Source organism: Aotus nancymaae, unplaced genomic scaffold (genome assembly GCF_030222135.1).
Source record: "Aotus nancymaae isolate 86718 unplaced genomic scaffold, 86718_ANA_hifiasm-v0.15.2.pri h1tg000002l, whole genome shotgun sequence".
In the NCBI taxonomy this organism is placed as follows: domain Eukaryota; kingdom Metazoa; phylum Chordata; class Mammalia; order Primates; family Aotidae; genus Aotus; species Aotus nancymaae.
In genome coordinates, this window is record NW_026988413.1 from 38,061,975 (window position 1) to 38,081,214 (window position 19,240).

At 36.8% G+C, this 19,240-nt stretch overlaps 1 pseudogene; it reads left to right on the forward strand.

Annotated features, from left to right (window-relative positions):
- LOC105733777 (SURP and G-patch domain-containing protein 1-like) overlaps nucleotides 1-10,031 on the forward strand; it is a 122,905-nt pseudogene extending 112,874 nt beyond the window's left edge.
- The last annotated feature ends 9,209 nt before the right edge of the window (nucleotides 10,032-19,240 follow it).

Here is a 19,240-nt window from a genome sequence, read left to right on the forward strand (position 1 = left end):
GATGCTAACTTTTCATTTTGTCTTCACATTTACAAAATAATTAGGCTTTGCCTTGAGGAGTCAACAATTCAAAATCTTTAAGAATGGTTCAAACTTCTATTTATGTAAGTCTTCTGCACACTTGTCTGATGGAAAGATGTAATACTATGAAGAACTTAAAAAGATAAATGTAAATAATTTATAACAAGGAAATCTTAACAATTAATTAAAACCTAACAATCTAAGTTTTGAATCTTGACTGGAAGATCGTATGCATGGAAAGACAAATTGTCACTGACTTAGTATACTCATCTTTAACATTAAGGGAGATTGCATAAGAAGGGTAACTTTACTTTGTAACCTTTTAAAATCATTAGAGCAACCTAAATTTCTACAATAACACCACTTCATGATGCATTTGATTTCATGTTGATCCCTTCCTGCCCCCACTACTTAAGTAGATTTAAACACATATACAACATACACACAAACACACACATGGACTTGAAAAACTTAGTTGACTTGTTGGTTGTCACACAACTAACATGGTGGCTAAGTCTAATCTCAAATCTACATCACCATGTCTTCTAATTTCCTTATACTTCCATCATTCCATAATTTCTCCTAAAAATAAATTTCTCTTAGTGAAATCTTATAAGAAAAATTATAGTAATTTCTACTTTCTTTTGATTCAGTAATTCATAAGCCATATCCCCATTTAACTTGTATGTATAAAGGAGAGTCATATCTTCTGAGAATAAATTGGTGTTCTAAAAGATATAAACTCAGATCTAATGTTTTCTCTTCAATTTGTCTGTTTTTTTCCACAATACTATGCCATACACTTTTAAGGACATGAATAATAAAGTAGCAAATAAGCCAAAGAATTTTATAAGACAAAAACACATTTTTCCTTTGTCAATTATTTGAGAAGTTATTCAAATTTCTGGTATATTAATATCAACAAAAACATTTCTTCTTTTTTGTGGTAATATAATTTTTTCATTTTATTATTATACTTTAATTTCTGGGGTACACATGCAGATTGTGCAGGTTTTGTTACATGGGTATAAACATGCCATGGTGGTTTGCTGCATCCATCACCCCAGTATCTACATTAGGTATTTCTCCTAATGCTATCCTGCCTGGAGCCCCCCACCCCCTGACAGGCCCTGGCGTGTGATGTTTCCCTCCATGTGTCCATGTGTTCTCATTGATCAACTCCCACTTATGAGTGAGAAAATACAGTGTTTTGTTTTTTGTTCCTGTGTTGGTTTGCTGAGAATGATGGTTTCCAGCTTCATCCATGTCCCTGCAAAGGACATGAACTCATCATTTTTTAGGGCTGCATACATTTTCTTCATCCAGTCTATCATTGATGGGAATTTGGGTTGGTTCCAAGTCTTTGCCATTGTGAACAGTGCCACAATAAACATACGTGTACACATGTCTTTATAATAGAATGATTTATAATCCTTTGGATATATACCCAGTAATGGAATTGCTGGGTCAAATGGTATTTCTATTTCTAGATCCTTGAGGAATTATAACACTGTCTTTGACAATGGTTGAACTAAATTACACTCCCACCAACAGTATAAAAGTGTTCCTATTTCTCCACAGCCTCTCCAGCATCTGTTGTCTCCTGACTTTTTGATGATCACCATTCTACCTGGTGTGAGATGGTATCTCATTGTGGTTTGATTTGCATTTCTCTAATGACCAGTGATCATGAGCTTTTTTTCATATGTTTATTGGCTGCATAGATGTCTCCTTTTGAGAAGTGTCTGTTCATATCCTTTGACCACTTTTTGATGGGGCTGTTGTTTTTTGTTTTTTTGGGGGGCGTGTTTATTTTTTTCTTGTAAATTTGTTTAAGTTCTTTGTAGATTCTGGATATTAACCCTTTGTCAGATGGGTAGATTGCAAAAAATTTAACCCCATTCGGTAGGTTGCCTGTTCACTCTGATCATAGTTTCTGTTGCTGTGCAGAAGATCTTTAGTTTAATTAGATCCCATCTGTCTATTTTGGCTTTTGTTGCCATTGCTTTTAGTGTTTTAGTCATGAAGCCTTTGCCCATGCCTATGTCCTGAATGGTATTGCCTAGGTTTTCTTCTAGGGTTTTCATGGTTTTAGGTCTTATATTTATGTCTTTAACGATCTTAATTTTTGTATAAGGTATAAGGAAGGGATCCAGTTTCAGCTTTCTGCATATAGCTAACCAGTTTTCCCAACACCATTTATTAAACAGAGAATCATTTCGCCATTGCTTGTTTTTGTCAGGTTTGTCAAAGATCAGATGGTTGTAGTTGTGTGGCGTTATTTCTGAGGCCTCTATTCTGTTTCATTGTTCTATATCTCTGTTTTGGTACGAGTACCATGCTGTTTTGATTACTGTATCCTTGCAGCATAGTTTGAAGTCAAGTAGCATGATGCCTCCAGCTTTGTTCTTTTTGCTTAGGATTTTCTTAGCTATGCAAGCTCTTTTTCGGTTCTATATGAAATTTAAAGTAGTTTTTTCCAATTCTGTGAAGAAAGTCAATGGGAGCTCAATGGGAATAGTGTTCAATCTATAAATTACTTTGGGCAGTATGGCCATTTTCACAATATTGATTCTTCCTAACCATGAGTATGGAATGTTTTTCTATTTGTATCCTCTCTTATTTCTTTGAGCAGTGGTTTGTAGTTGTCCTTGAAGAGGTCCATCACATCCCTTGTAAATTGTATTCCTAGGTATTTTGTTTTCTTTGTAGCAATTGTGAATGGGAGTTCATTCATAATTTGGCTCTCTGTTTATCTATTATTGATGTATAGGAATATATGACATTTCTACTGACTACATATTTAACAGTGGTCCCATAAGATATTACTGTATTTTCATTATACCTTTTCTATGTTTAAATATGTTTAAGTATACAAATGCCATGTGTTACAATTGCCTACAGTATTCATTACATTAACATGCTGCACAAGTTTGTAGCCTAGTAGCAATAGGCTATACAATCTAGTGTAGGAATGTAGGAGACTATACCATCTAGGTTTGTGTAACTACACTCTATGTTTGCACAGTGATGAAATCACGTAATAATGTATTTCTCAGAACATATCCTTCTCATTAAGCAATGCATAGCTGTATTTTAAATCACCTCTGGATTACTTATAATACCTGATTCAATGTAAATGCTATGTAAATAGTTGTACTGTAATGTTTAGAGAATAATAACAAAAATATTTGTACATGCTCATTATAGATGTAATTTTTTAAAATACTCTCTGTCAGAGGTATGTTGAAACAATGGATGTAGAACCCATGGATACAGGGGGCTGACTGTACTTTAAACCATTTCTAGATTCCTTACAATACCTAACACAATATAAACACTGTGTAAATAATTGTTATACTGTATTATTTTTATTATTTTTAATTATATTATTTTCATTTAAAAAAATATATTTAATCCATAGTTGAATGAATATGTGGATACAGAACCCACAGATGGGGAGGGTTGACTTTATTGTTAATTATAGGTACTATGTTGTACAACAGATATTTAGATTTTATTCATTTTGTATAACTAAAACATTATGCCCATTGAGCAATGATTCCCCATTTCCCCTTGATATGGTTTAGCTATGTCCCCATCCAAATCTCATTTTGAATTGTAGCTGCCATAATCTCCACATGTCTTGGGAGAGAGCCAGGGGGAGATAATTAAACTGTGAAAGTGGGTTTTCCCATGCTGTTCTCATAACAGTGAATAAGTCTCATGAGATGTGATGGTTTTATAAAGGACAGTGCCCCTGCACACACACTCTTCCCTGCTGCCACATAAGACATGTCTTTGCTTCTCCTTTGCTTTCCACCATGATTATGAAGCCTCCCCAGCCATGTGGAACTGTGAGTCCTTTAAACTTCTTTTTCTTTATAAATTACTCAGTCTCAGGAATGTCTTTATTAGCAGCATGAAAATGGACTAACACACCTGTTCCCCACAGCCCATGGCAACCACTAATTCTATTCTTTGCTACTATGAATTTGATACTTTAGAAATTTCAGGTAAATAGAGTAACTGGTTCTGTCATGATAAGTTAAATAAAATCTTTAACATTATTTCATATCTGTATGAGAGTCATTATTTTACCTTTTTCTGAAAACAGTTTGTAGCCAAAACATTAATACCCAGCTGTGCTCAGACATGCAATGACAGCAACTCACAAAGTGTTTGGCTTCAGCAGGAGCACAGTGAAGGAAAAAGAGTGAAAGCAGCACAGGCCATCAGTCCATTATGCCTCTAGCAGTAAGAGTTCTGAGTAGCATATTTTCATGGCCACCACGCTATATAAATATATTTATGTAAATGAGGTTCTTCCATTATAAAACGCTTAAAATGTGTCATATTTCAAAAAGCAAGTTAAAATCCCAATAACCTGTTACTAACCTAAAATAAATGAGAAGTATTACAGAAGAATTTATAAGTATTATATACACAATATCTATTGAGGTATTACTAAATGTACATTATATAAACTAAATAAATGTTACTTCCTTTTAAATAAGCAATGAGAATGTAAAAACAGTATACATTTTCTGTCTGTATCCAGCTTTAAAATAATTATATATCCTCAAAAATATAGAGTTTACAATTATTTCACAATGGTAGTGTTTTTGTTGACTGTATTATAGAGGGTCTGTAAGGATATTGTGACAGTTATTATCAGCATGACAATTAATTTTATAGAATATTTTGCCTATTGCTGCCCATGTAACCAATTTCCTACAGCTGAAATCCAAAACGACAAAGCTAGGTAATTTATAAAGGAAAGAGGTTTAATTGAGTCACAGTTCCACATGGCTTGGGAGGCCTCAGGAAACATAATCATGGCAGAAGGCAAAGGAGAAATAGGCACATTCTTTACAAGGTGGCAGGAGGGAGGTAAGAAGAGGGCAGGGGAAACTGCCATTTATAGAACCATCAGATCTCATGAGAACTCAGTATCACAAGAACAGCATAGAGTAAACCACCCCCCATGATCCAATCACTTCTCTCCCTCAACATGTGAGGATTACAATTCTAGATGAGATTTGGGTGGGGATACAGAGCCAAACCATAACAGCCACTGTTGATTTTTTATCATTGATAGTGTAATAAAACAAATTAAAGTATGTTATTTGAGGACATGCTGTAACTTATTAATACCACTAGAATATTAGTATTTCAGATTGTGTTTATTTTCTTGAGAAAAGGCCATATACAAAGAAAGACTTAAAAAAAAAGTTTTTAACAAAAGCTTTGTGTTACCAGTTTGAAATAAAACCCAAAATGTGGCTATCAGAAAGGCATAAATTTTCTTCTGGGAGAAAAAATCACGAGCCATTATTTTTTACAAGTGCCCAGCCCGCAAATGAGCACTTTATTAGTTACTGTAATAGTTAAGGTGTGATAGAAGGGCCAAAGCATGAAACTCCACATAGCAAAAAGTCACTGGGTACCTAATGGTCTAATGGTAAAGAAGATGGAGAACAACCAAAAGCAAATTGCCCCTGCTTTACATTTGTCTTATGAGTAGGACAAGGATGTGATATTCAGTATTTCTTTTCCTTGAAATGTACCAAACAATTATAATAGCAAAAACAATGACATACTGGATAAAGGCATGATTATCAATTATTTCTAATGTTCCAAAATGATATTATAACGATACCAATAAAATATTATTGCAAAAAGTAAATCAAACCTGAAACTAAATTTTAAATCTAACTACCAATTTTCAGGAAATACAGAGAACATTTTGTGACATAAAAGAGATGTAATGAAGCAAATTCAAACAACATAAGATTCAATGCAACATTCATTATTCACAATAGTCAAGACATGGGATCAAATTAAGTGTCCATCAAAACATGAATGGGTAAAGAAAACATTGTATATATACACAATGGAATACTATTCAGCCATTAAAAGAATGAAATCCTATCATTTGTGCAACATAGATGACATGGAGAACATTCATAGTAAGTGAAATAAGCCAGGCAAGTACTACATGATCTTATTCATATGTGGACTCAAAAAAAAAAAACAAAAGTTGATCTCATAGAAGTAGAGAGTAAAATGGTAGTTACTGGAAGGTTTGTTCTGGGGAGAGGTTTGACAAAGGATATAAAAATTCAGTTAGACAGGAAGAATAAGTTCAAGAGACATATTGTACAACATGGTAACTATAGTATATAATGTACTGTATTCTTAAAAAATGCTAAGAAAGTGGATGTAAAGTGTTCTCACCAAAAAATGATATGTGAGGTAATGCATACGTGAATAAGCTAGATTTAGTTATTTCACAATGTATATGTACTTCAAAACATCATGTTCTACACTGGAAATATATACAGTTTATGTCAATTTAAAACACTAAATTAAATTAAAAAAAAAACAGTGGCACAAGAGATTTTCTGGGATGCAGCCTCTGAAATAGTATTTAGTGGGAAGAATGTGTATTAAAGAATCCCCTTGAGATCCATATCTATGGAAGAGAGGGACAGGAAGCAGGGTTAGTCAGAATGATAAGTTATATGCTATGAGGTATGCCAGACAACCCCAAAGAGAGTTCCTAGGCTGAAACTGCTTGTCAGAGTAGTCCTTGCTGAGCCAAAACTGCTTATCAGAGTAGTCCTTTCTGAGCCAAACTGGCTAGGCTATTCTAACCTCCCTTTAGTCACTGGAGGTGGGTTGCTCTAAGAAGGTGATCTTGACTGAAACAGCTCTCTACAGTGGAGCAATCCCTGAAGAACCAAATAGTCAAAGTCAGAGTACTGACAGCACTCTCAGCAACTGGTTCATGTCTTTCCTAGAGGGTGAATCTGGAAGACACATGACCATGTCCACAAGGAAAAAAAGAAGGCTCAAACAAGAAACTATTTATAACATTGTTATATGTCCCAAGAAATTATGATAGTTTATTCTAAGTAAGTATTTTTAAAAATATTTTTATTGTCAATACATCAGGTTGTGGTAAGTATCTAAGTTGTTTTGGGGTTTTTACATGTTTGGTCCTGAAGGAGGAAGATTTGGTTTTGTTTGTTTTTGTCTTTCCCCTAATACAAAGGGGAAAGACATGACATATATATATATCATATATACATATATGCCAAGGTGAGGTTAATATAATTGCATTCTGGAACCATAAAATAACTCTGGCATTATTTTTTAACTGAATTTTAATGATTTGGGTATGAATACATATAAATGAATTACCTCAAATGTACTATACTATTTTGTTATCTTATTAAAATCTACCTGAAAATTTTATATTGGACATATGCTTTTATGTTGTTAATGAATACTGTAAATTGGCCTAAGGCAACTTGATCATTCACAAGTAAAAGACTATTTTTTGGTAAATATCTTTTTCTTCTAATACTGAAAATTGGGACTACCTGCCTTTAGAATCAGCTAAACAGAAAAACAAATACTGCATGCTCTCACAAGGAGGAGCAAACTGATGAGAACACATGAACACACAGAGCGGAACACCATACACTGCAGCCTATAGGAGGGTGGAGGGTAGGAGGGAGAGAATCAGGATAAATAATTAATGGGCACTAGGCTTAATATCTAGTTGATGAAATAATCTGTACAACAACCCCCCATGACACATTTACCTATATAACAAACCTACACATATACCCCTGAACTTAAAAGTTAAATAAAATCAGTAACCAAAATATATGGCCACCCCAGATTTGGAGCTGCTACCAGGTAAACTGTTTCAATGGCTGCAAGTCCCAGATGCATTCTTAACGTAAAACTGTAATTGTGTTTTCGGAATTTATTAGGTTGGTGCAAAAGTAATTGCGGTTTTATGGCAAAACCTGCAATTACTTTTGCATCAACATAATACCTTAACTATGACCAGAAACAGTTATTTTTGTCAATTAATGTCTTTGAAAATAATTTAAACATTTATAATATTTAAAGGGCAGTGAAATACTAATTTTTCTTACAAAATTCAGTATTCTAAAAATATTATTATAAAAGCAGTAGTAATGTGAGAAAATCTAAAAGATTCTATTGAAGATAAATTTGTTGCAAAGAATGGAATTCTATGTTACAACTGGATCCCAGGTACATCAGAGTGTGTATAATTACTGAGCAGACTATATGTTAAGAAATCTGACAAGAAGGTGGACAATCAGGATGCTTCAGGACAAACCGGTGGTTTGGGGTTGCTCCCACTAAATCTGGAAAAATGAACATGAACATCCTTCACCAGGAAGAGCTCATTGCTCAGAAGAAACGGGAAACTGAAGCCAAAACGGAACAGAAAACAAGCAGGATCAGGTGCCCAGCCCTCGGCCCCCACATTCTAGTGAAATCACAAATACACACAAGTCTTCTGGCATTTTCAACAAGTTTGCCAACGATGGTAGGTTCTTGCAACGGTTTCTGAAATTGCAGACGGCACAGACTAGCTGAAATGCTGCACCCCCCACCCCCAGCGCCCGCCCCCAGTGCCGCTCCCAGCATGCCGACTCCCAGCGGAGTGCAGGGAAGAGATTCCTCCTCATCAGCAGGCCGACAGGCCTGGGGCTGGCCAGCCTACGCAGCCCAGTGAAGAGCTTACTCGCAGCTCAAGCAGCTGCCGGCAGCAGACCACCCGAGTGTCATAAGCAGTGGCTGGAAATCAAAGTTTCACCCCCAGGGGGAGCCGAGACTCGGAAAGCGATAGAGAAATTAGCCCGCTTTGTGGCAGGAGGAGGCCCTGAATTAGAAAAAGTAGCTATGGAGGACTACAAGGATAACCCGGCTTCTGTATTTTTGCACGGTAAGAATAGCAGGGCATTCCTCTAAAGAAAAGGTGGCTGAGATAAGAAAGGAAGCGCAGAAGTCGCAGGCAGCCTCTCAGAATGTTTCACTCCCAGAGGACGAAGAGGTCAAGAACCTTGCAGAAAAGTTGGCCAGGTTCATAACGGACGGGGCTCCCCAGGTGGAAACCATTGCCCTCCAGAACAAACACGGGAACCAGGCATTCAGCTTTCTGTACGAGCCCAACAGCCAAGGGTCCAAGTCTTACCGACAGAAGCTGGAGGAGTTCGGGAAAGCCAAGGCGGCTCCACGGGCAACCTCACGGCACCCGACGCCGGCCTGAAGAGCCAGTCCTCTCCTGAGGCCCTGTCAGCGTCCACGCCTGCGCTCACCTTCATCTGCTCCAGCTGCCCGGGGGAAGCCTCCCTCCGCAGCCCCGCCTCCCCGCCCCGTGAAGAGGAAGCGGAAGAGCCGGAGGGGGCCTGAAGAGGATAAGGTAGAGCTACCACTTGCTGAGCTGGTGCAGCTGGACGTGGACGCCTCTCCCTCGCCTCTGTCAGTTCAGTACCTCAAGGGGCTTGGCTAAGAGAAGGAGAAGCCCGTGGGTCCAGTGGGTGTCACGGAGCTGTTGGACGGCCAGAAGGGCAGCTGAAGGAGCCGCAGGAGATGCAGCAGCTGTACGACATGATCATGCAGCACAAGCGGGCCATGCAGGACATGCAGCTGCCGTGGGGGAAGGCGGTGCAGCAGCTGCAGCAAGGATACGACAGCGACACGGACAGTGAGCTGGGCACCTGGGAGCGCCCGCTGCGGCGCGTGGAGATGGACAAGACCAGGGAATGGGCCGAGCCGCTGACAAAGATCGGCCGGGGCAAGCACTGCAGGGGAGACTGCCTGCCTCCAGATCAGCTGGAGAAGTTTATGGAGACCTTCAAGGCCCTGAAGGAGCGCCGCTAGCCTCACTACTTGGAGTACAACTGACCGTGAAGAACATCGGCTCCTAGATGCTGATGAAGATGGTCTGGAGGATAGCGAGGGGCTGGGCTCAGAGGGCCAGGTCATCAAGGGCCCTGGTCAACAAGGGCACCACCACAGCGGACGGCACTGGCTTCGGCACTGACCGGCCGGCGGAACTCTCCGAGGAGGATGATGAGGTCGAGGCCTTCTGCAAGAGGATGGTGCTGGCCTGCTGCTTCTGGCCCAACCTGCTGAACAACTGCCTTACTTCGGAGTGTTCTGGAAACATTTAATTTCTGAATGACCAACCGTCCCTGGATTGTGGAATGTTCTGGCCTGCATTTCTGCCTACCCCTACTGTTGTCGTGAGTGCCATGCCGTGTAATAAAGTCTGAGTGATTAAAAAAAATTCTGAAAATAAATGTGAAAAAGTGATGATAATTGATATTCATAACATATCACATTATAAATGCTGAATTCCAGATAAATGATAAAAAGAGAAAAATATTTTTAAATGATGAGAAAGCTATTAAGAGGAGTCAACTCTATATGGCAACATCAGAAAGGGCAGCAAGATGAAATAGAATGTTGCCTCAAGCCATTCAGAAAATAGACATAAGCCAGGGATAATGAAGTACACGATACATATTGTTAGGAAGAGTTTTCTAAATGGTGATTTCCCTGCCACCATCCCATTATTTTAACTCACAAAACACCACTTAGCATGGTCCTTGTGTTTGTCTCCTATTTAGGGGTCTAAAACAGGACTAACTCAAACATGGTATAACCACATACAAGACATTTTAAGGCTTCTACGTGAACAAATAACCAAACTATCATTCACAAGGCAGAAGAATTCCTCTCCCATTTTCTTTGGTTCCTGATTGTTTACAGAGATGCAACTTCAGCAAGGTTTCAGAGCTAGAAAAATATTTTGCCTTCATCTGGGACTTTGAATCTACTTAAAAATAGGCAGTTGCCCTCATATTATCACCCCTGCCCTACATGCACAGTCTACCCCTTCAAGTGTGAAAAATGATCTATTTAAGGGAGAGGGAAAAAAAGGAAAAGTAAATGTTGTGCAGTTCTGCCTGCAATTTTAATCTGAAGTAGACTAAAGAAGACTAAAGAGCAAATTGGTAATTTTGAAAAATGCTAAAAGCAACAAAATGTGCTTTGCAGATATAGAAGTAATAAGATGAAAAAAGGAAGAATGCAGTAAATGGTTGGGGAACATATTTGATATTAGATTTTTCAGAATCTATTTGTTTCTGAGACATCCTGAAGCTATCCTTAGAGATATACAAAATTATAAAATATTTATCAACATTTATATATCCCTCTTTATAAAATTTGAACATTTTCTTTCACCATTTGAGTTTTAACAAAAATGATGTATAGACTAGCCCAACAATATCTTATGACTCCATTTTATTCTATCTCTTGGTAATTTTTCACAATTGCAGTTTGTATTATATTTTAGAAACACTTTTCTCTAAAAAAAAAAGTTCAATATAATTTTTATTCCTGTTACTTTATAGGTAAGGTGTCTTCCCTAACCCCTCTGCCTTCTTTCAGAATTTTCTCTTTCTCTTTATTATTTATTTATTTATTTATTTTTAGTTTGAATAGGATAAGCTCAGGTATAGATTTTGTTTTATATTTACTACTTGATTGTCTCTAAGCTTTCTGGATCTCTTGTTTAGTGTCTCTCATTAATTTTGGAAAATTCTTAGCCATTATAATCTCAAATATTTCTTCTGTTCCTTCTTCATTTTCTTCCCTATGTTACATCTTCCTAATTGTCACATCCACCCAGTTCTTAAAATGATCTGTTTGGTGGGTGTTTTCTCCATTATTTTTTTTCTTTGCTTTTTAGTTTAGGAAGTTTCTACTGACATATCTTCAAACTAATTTATTCTTTCCTTGGCTGTAAATAGTCCACTGCTGGGCCCAGCAAAGGCATTTCTCATTTTTGTTACAGTGTTTTTGATTTCTAGCATATTCTTTGATTCTCCCTTAGAATTTCTCTCTCTCTGCTTACATTACCTGTTTATCATTGCATGTTGCAACCAAGATTTTCAATATCCATCTCTTCCTCCATTTGCAGGGAATTGTTCTGTCTGGTAACCTCAATTCTCTCATGAATCAAGAAAAGTTGGTTTTCAGTTTTTTCAGCTTTTCTCTTGTTGTAAGGAAAAAGCCCTGCCCCTCCAGATGTACTGAATCTTCATTTTACCAATATCTCAAGTAATTTGAATGCTTTGAGAAGCACTGTTCTACTGACTATACCTGAAAGAGTTCTTCAGTGATCCTTGCAGCATGGAACACTTCCAGCATTCGCTCCAAGTAAATGGGTAAGTTTTAAGAGTTGTCACCACCATTTTTTACCATGTACCACAATTAGCATAACTGTTAGCATAAATGACTGGTTTCTGAAGATTTTTCATAAATTAGATATATATGTTACCATAATATTTTGTACATTTAAAAAATATGCACTAAGTAGAAATGGAAAAGAATGAGATAAAAAAATAAAAAATATTTTAATATTTTAAATAGTTAATTTTAATAGTACTATATTTTTCTTTCACTAAAATAATGAGTAATAATATAAAAATATTATGTGTATTATGTGCATTTATAGTTATAGCATATGTGTAATAAATATAAGTAAATTTTTAAAATTTTTTAAATTACTTGTTTATGATGCAGCCATTGAAAAGTATGATTCTAAACTCAGATTATTTCTACACTTAATTTAATGACTATTATATCTGAGAAATGTATGTTAAAAAATATATAACAGATACAATATACAATATATATTTGTGGAAAAAATGATGTATAATGATAATAGGTATAAATCTCTTCAAAGCATCTTAATCACTTATTTTGAACAGTTATTGTAAAATTAATTAGGTGCAATGGCTCATGCTTGTAAGCACTTTAGGGTGGATCACTTGAGGCCAGGAGTTTGAAACTAGCCTGAAAAACATAGCGTAACCCCTGTCTATACTAAAAAAAACAAAAATCAGCCAGGTGTCGTGGCACACACCAGTAATCCCAGCTACTCAGGAGGCTAAAGCACAAGAATTGATTGAACTTGAGAGGCAGAGGTTGCAGTGAGCCGAGATCACACCACTGGACCCCAGACTGGGCAACAGAGGGTGACTCTGTGTCAAAATAAATACATAAATAAATAATTATTAGTATTTTAGACTATACCATGGCTAATGAAAAACATTGCTTGAAAGAGAAGTGTGCCCTTTGCACTTTTATTTGTTTTCGCATTATTAGTACTACCCTCAATGTGAGGCTTTTTATATGAAATCTTTGAAATCACTCGTTGATTTTATATATCTATAGGTCCATCTACCAGAGCATCTGGTAGATGTAAACTGTAGTATATGCAAGATATTGAAATCAAGTGAACAAATGTGGGTTTTACCCCTATCTCCAGGCTGGGGAGCTCCTGCACTTTTATTTCAACTTACTTCGGGCCGGGAGCGGTGGCTCACGCCTGTAATTCCAGCACTTTGGGAGGCCGAGGTGGGTGGATCACGAGATCAAGAGATCGAGACCATCCTGGTCAACATGGTGAAACCCCATCTCTACTTAAAATACAAAAAATTAGCTGGGCATGGTGGCGCGTGCCTGTAATCCCAGCTACTCAGGAGGCTGAGGCAGGAGAATTGCTTGAACCCAGGAGGCGGAGGTTGCGGTGAGCCGAGATCGCGCCATTGCACTCCAGACTGGGTAACAAGAGCGAAACTCCGTCTCAAAAAAAAAAAAAAAAAAAAAAAAATCAACTTACTTCATGTAGGGTGAGATATGTAATCACCTGTAATATGCATGCAGTGGGCTTGATGGTGTCCTTTCATACATTTTATAGCAGTGAGATTTAGTTTAATTCTTAAGTTCTTGTTAATAAATATAATTAGAAGCTCTGATAGATTTTACCTTTCAATACTCATCCCATTTTAAAGACACTGGGATGAACCTTCCAAATGCTAGAAGGAAAGAAAGACAAGGATAACTGAGTCAAACCAATGTTGGGTGAGCTAATGGGTCAATTTTCATAAAGCAACAGGAATGTGGAGCATCTGACATGAAGAAATACAGCAAGGAACATAGTCAAGGGTCATAACTCAAGGTCAAGTCTACAGAAAGTCCTAGCCTATTCCAACTGGGAAGAAATTCCCTCAGAAACAAGATTGGTAAGAATGGGAACTAAAGCAGAACCTAGACAAGAGATGGAAATACAGATAGGAAGAATGAAAAAATACCCAGGACCTAAGAGATAGGTGAAGAAGCCCAGCAGCTTAGGCTCCTCGTAAGTGCAAATGGAGGAGATGTCACATGATATTATCAGTGAAATATATCTCTAACTCCTCAGGCAGGAAGCAAATCAATAAATGTTTTCTATCTACGTATTGGCAGCAAGACTCAAACCCATTGACAGATAATGAGAGCTCACTGAACATGTATGGAATAATACTGTGGTGTCCTATAATCCTTCCAGAAGCCTCAAATTTCATTAAGGAGAATAGACAAACATACAGTGAAAGTGAAATAACAAACATGTTACTGCACCATAATATTTACATTTCATCAAGAATCTACCACATACCAGGAAGAGTGTTAGCTGCCCTATAACATGATCAAATATGCAGCAACTCAATGAGATTTATGTTATTAACCTTATAGATAAGCAAAACCCAGAGAGGTTAAGCAACCTGCTCAAGGCCATATCCACACAGCCAAATTGGCAAACCTGATACATAAATCTAATATGCAAATAATGTCCTTGCTCATAAACATCAAGTAGTTACATGAGTGACCGACAACAAAACTAGCAACCAAAAAAAAGCAGTATAGAAAAAAAATGCTATAGGAATTGTGATGTGTGAAAGCATTTTTTTTGCATTATTGAAAAATGTGATTATTATATGTTAAGTAAGAAGAAGAAACACCCTAATCAATATGCACAGGATCTTCACTGGTCTTTTCTGATCTTGCTTTTTGTGGGACACATATTGCCAGCACAGATAATGTATTAAAGAGCCAGAAGCTGGTGGTCAATTCAGGGTTTACTATGGACCCCTAGATTCAATGGCTCTACATTTCTTTATTTTCCAATGTGTACAGGGATAAAATTAATGGTGTAGGACTAATGCTAGCATAAATTTCTAGTCACTACTTGGCTACTTGCAAGCTGCTAATCACTATATGTTGGGTTTGCTCGCCACAACTCCCTTTCTTATTATCTACCACCAACTATTTCTTTATGACTTTGTGCTTCATGAGAGAAACACAGCAAACTGTTAATAAATGCATGGAGTTTTCTTCTACACTCAGATGGTTGATGTGTGCAAGGTTTGAGAAATCCAGTAAATCAATGGATGCATGCTGTGAACTATCTCCTCAATCTTTCCCCTACAGAATGACCTTGAGGTTTTTATCTAAAAACTGGTCATAATTTACAGGGTACCCAATCAAAAAGAAAGAAGTTTTTATTCTACCAATTAGTATTTATGCTTTTGAAACTGCATAATAAACAAAACTAATTTATGAGAGAAATATCTCTAGAATTAAAAAAAAATGTAGCTAGGTGCTTGTCTCTGATGTAGTAGTGGTCTTAGTGCTTTAGTGCAATAGTATCACCCAGCTAGATTGTTTAAAACCTAGTTTAAATAGTATTGATATGGAAGGGAAGTGCCGGGAAGGGAAGGGTGTGTTCCTTTTAAATGCTACAGAAGGGAGGAAGGGAAGTGCTGAGTAGAGGAGGGCATGGTCCCTGGCTAGGGCTCCACCCCCGGGCCTGTGCCCATGGACCTAGGCAAAGACAGGAATTTTTGTTTTCCTGCTCAGATGTTGCATTTCCCAAGACCTCCCATGACCTGCCACATCCCCATCCTGTGCCTATAAAAACCACAAGTCCCTAGCAGGCAGACACACAAGCTGCTGGACGTCAAGAGGAGCACATCAGCAGAGGAACACACAAGCAGCTGTACATCAAGAGGAACACATCGGCATAGGAGCACACCTGCATGCTGACAGGCTATCGACTGGCAGACTGACACAGAGTTTGACTGGGGCAGTCAGAGAAAAGCCCGTCTGCTGAGAGGCCCAACTCCAGGGGAAAGAAAACCTTCCCACTCCATCCCCTTCTGGCTACCCCCATCTATTGAGAGCTACCTCCACTCAATAAAACCTGGCCCTCATTCTCCAAGCCCAGGTGTGATCTGATTCTTCTGATACACCAAGGCAAGAACGTGGGATACAGAAAGACCTCTGTCCTTATGACAAGGTAGAGAGTCTAATTGAGCTGGTTAATACAAGCCACCTATAGATGGCAAAACTAAAAGAGAACATGGTATCATATGCCCACTGGGGCTTCAGGACCCTGGACACTGCCATGGGGTCAGAGCCCCACAGCCTGCCTGTCTGTATGTTCTCCTAGAGGTCTGAGCAGCAGGATATTGAAGAAGCAGGCCACACCCCCATCACACGCCCTGCAAGGGGACAAGGGAACTTTTCCCATTTCAGTATTATTTTCAAAGACATATTTGAAGGCATTCCAAATCTGTGAGATATTTATTCTAGTTTTAAAACTGTAGTTTAAGCAAATGAGAGTACTTGTAGGAGAAGTAAAGAAAAAATATGAAAATGAAATATAATAAATAATTTTTAAATATTTTTTTCTACAACTTATTTTAATTTCTGAGGTACATGTGCAGGATGTACAGATTTGTTACATAGTTAAATGTATGCCATGGTAGTTTGCTGTACAGCTCAACCCATCACCTAGGTATTAAGCCCAGCATCCATTAGCTATTCTGCCTGATATTCTCCCTGCCCCTGCCCTGACAGGCCCTAATGTGTGTTGTTCCCCACCATGTGTCCATGCGTTCTCATAGTTCAGCTCCAATTTATAAGTGAAAACGGTTGCTGCTTAGTTTTTTGATCCTGTATTAGTTTGCTGAGGATAACAGCTTCCAGCTCCATCCATGTCCCTGAAAAGGACATGATCTCATTCTTTTTATGGCTGCATAGTATTCCATGGTGTATATATACCACATTTTCTTTATCCAGTCTATCACTGATGGACATTTGGGTTGATTCCATGTATTCGCTATTGTGAATAGTGCTGCAATGAACATATGCATGCATGTATCTTTATAACAGAATGATTTAGAGACTGTCTGGAAAAAAGAACACTGATGGGAGAAATGTTCTTTGTCTGTTACTTCCATTCACATCAGTCTCTGTGCAAACCATTCTTTTCTTGGATATTCAAGCTTACCTTTTGCGTTAGATCTTTATTCTCCTGTCTGCATTGGGAATTGCTGCTCTAGTCAGAGACTTTTTCATCTTTGAGGTTTTCTTGACATCCTACTTGTCCATCAGAGTTAGGAACCTCTTTTTCTACTTTCTGTATTAACTATGAATATACTGTTATTTGCTAATGACTGTTTATTTGACTTGCTCACTTTTTAGAAGTAGAGATTTTAATATCATTTCAACATTTAGGATCTGCTATAAACTTTGGTCATCAGATATGTGACAGATGAATGAATGGATGAATAAACAAATGGAAGGAAGAGTAGACTTGCACTCTTGCTATCATGAGTCATTCAGCCAATGACTAGAAAGATAGAATTGACAGATTTAGCAGATAAAATTATCTGAACGTCAGATAAACAGGAAATATTTTTAGCATAACTATGTCTGAAATATTCCAAAGTTATTTTATATGTTATCTAGAAACCTTAAAACTATAAAGACACATATTTCAACATAACATAAGAATAAACTGGCTCATCTAACAGTCAAGCAAATGTAGGCAACTTTTCAAGGAAGCATGTGGCCAGGACTTACTGTTTAAGCATAGGATCAATGCCCAAGAAGCTCTGGACATATCCTTACATTTGTAAATATTTTCTTGTCCTTTTCTTATTAAGCAGGATATTTTTACAGAATTTGCAAACTTTCTTAGTAACCATGCTACTTATGCCATCCAGCAAGGTAAAAGCAAGTTCTATTGTTATTAATAAATTGATAAATTTGACCTGTACTTTATAGTTAGACAGGATTGCCAGATAGACTATAGGATATCCATGAGTTTCAGATAACACAGAGAATATTTTTAGTTAAGTATGCCTCAAATATTTAGGACATACCTGTTCTGAGAACATATTCATAATTTATTTTAAATTCAATTTTGTTGGGTGTCCTATATTTTAATCTATTAAAACTAGAAAATTAAAAATTAGTTAATAGACTAAAGGGAGCCTTGCTATTCTATTTTGCTGATACTGTCTTACTTATAGCCATCTCAGTTAAATAGCATTTCTATCAGTTCAATATCAGTTGTTTTTTCAAACTGACAAACAGATATGCATACCTATATTCATAATTTCAATAAAATCATTTGCCCTGGCAAATGTTCCAAAAAATCATTCTGTCCATCATTAATGTTTTTTAGTTAAATCTCACTCAAAATCATCATTATTAATTGAAATAAGGAATAAAGTAATATTTAAAACAGAAAACCAATCTAGAATTTTGCTATTAAATGAAAACCTTTGTCTGTTAGGCTAAAAATTGAATTTGTAAATACACTTTTTATTTGGAACAGTTCAGATTTGTAGAAATGTTGACAGAATATTTTGAAGTTCCCAAATACATCATGCCTAACTTCCCCTCTTGTTCGCATAAAAATATTTTTTCAGTTAATGAATTAATATTAATACATTGTTAATAACTGAAATCAATACTTATTCAGATTTTCTTTGTTTTTATCCAATGTCCTTTTTCTGTTTCAGGATTTCATCTGGGATGCATTTAACTGTGACATTTCTGTAGGTTCTTCTTGGCTCGGACACTTTTTCAGATTTTCTTTTGTTTTTGATGATTTGAGCCTTTTTATGACTCTAAATCAGACATTTTATAGATTACTCTTCAATTTGCTTTGTCTAATATTTGTCTGATTGTTATATAGAGGTTATGAGTGTTTGGGAAAAAAGACTACAGAGATAAAAATACCATTTTATCACATCATATCGAAGTTACGTACTACTGAGATCACATAATTTATGATGTTAACTTGTGGTAGAGTATACTAGGTTTCTCTGTTATAAAGTTACTGTTTTTTTCCTATTTCCAAACTGTACTAATTAGAAGAAAGACACTATGTATATGCTATATTTAAAGGGTGAAAATTTACACTCTGCCTCCTTGGGATACAGTACCTACATGAATTATTTGTAATTCTGAAAGACAGATTTTTAAATTATCACTTATTTATGTATTTATTTATTTTTTATTTAGTCAGTGATCTATTTTTATCTGTATGGATTCATGATTATTTATTTTATATTCCAGGTTATATTTCAATATTAGGCTATTTATTTTATTACTCAATTTTTCCAGTGTTGGCCATTGGGAGTTTTCCAGTTGACTAATGTGTCCTGTTGACATATCTCTATTATTTTAT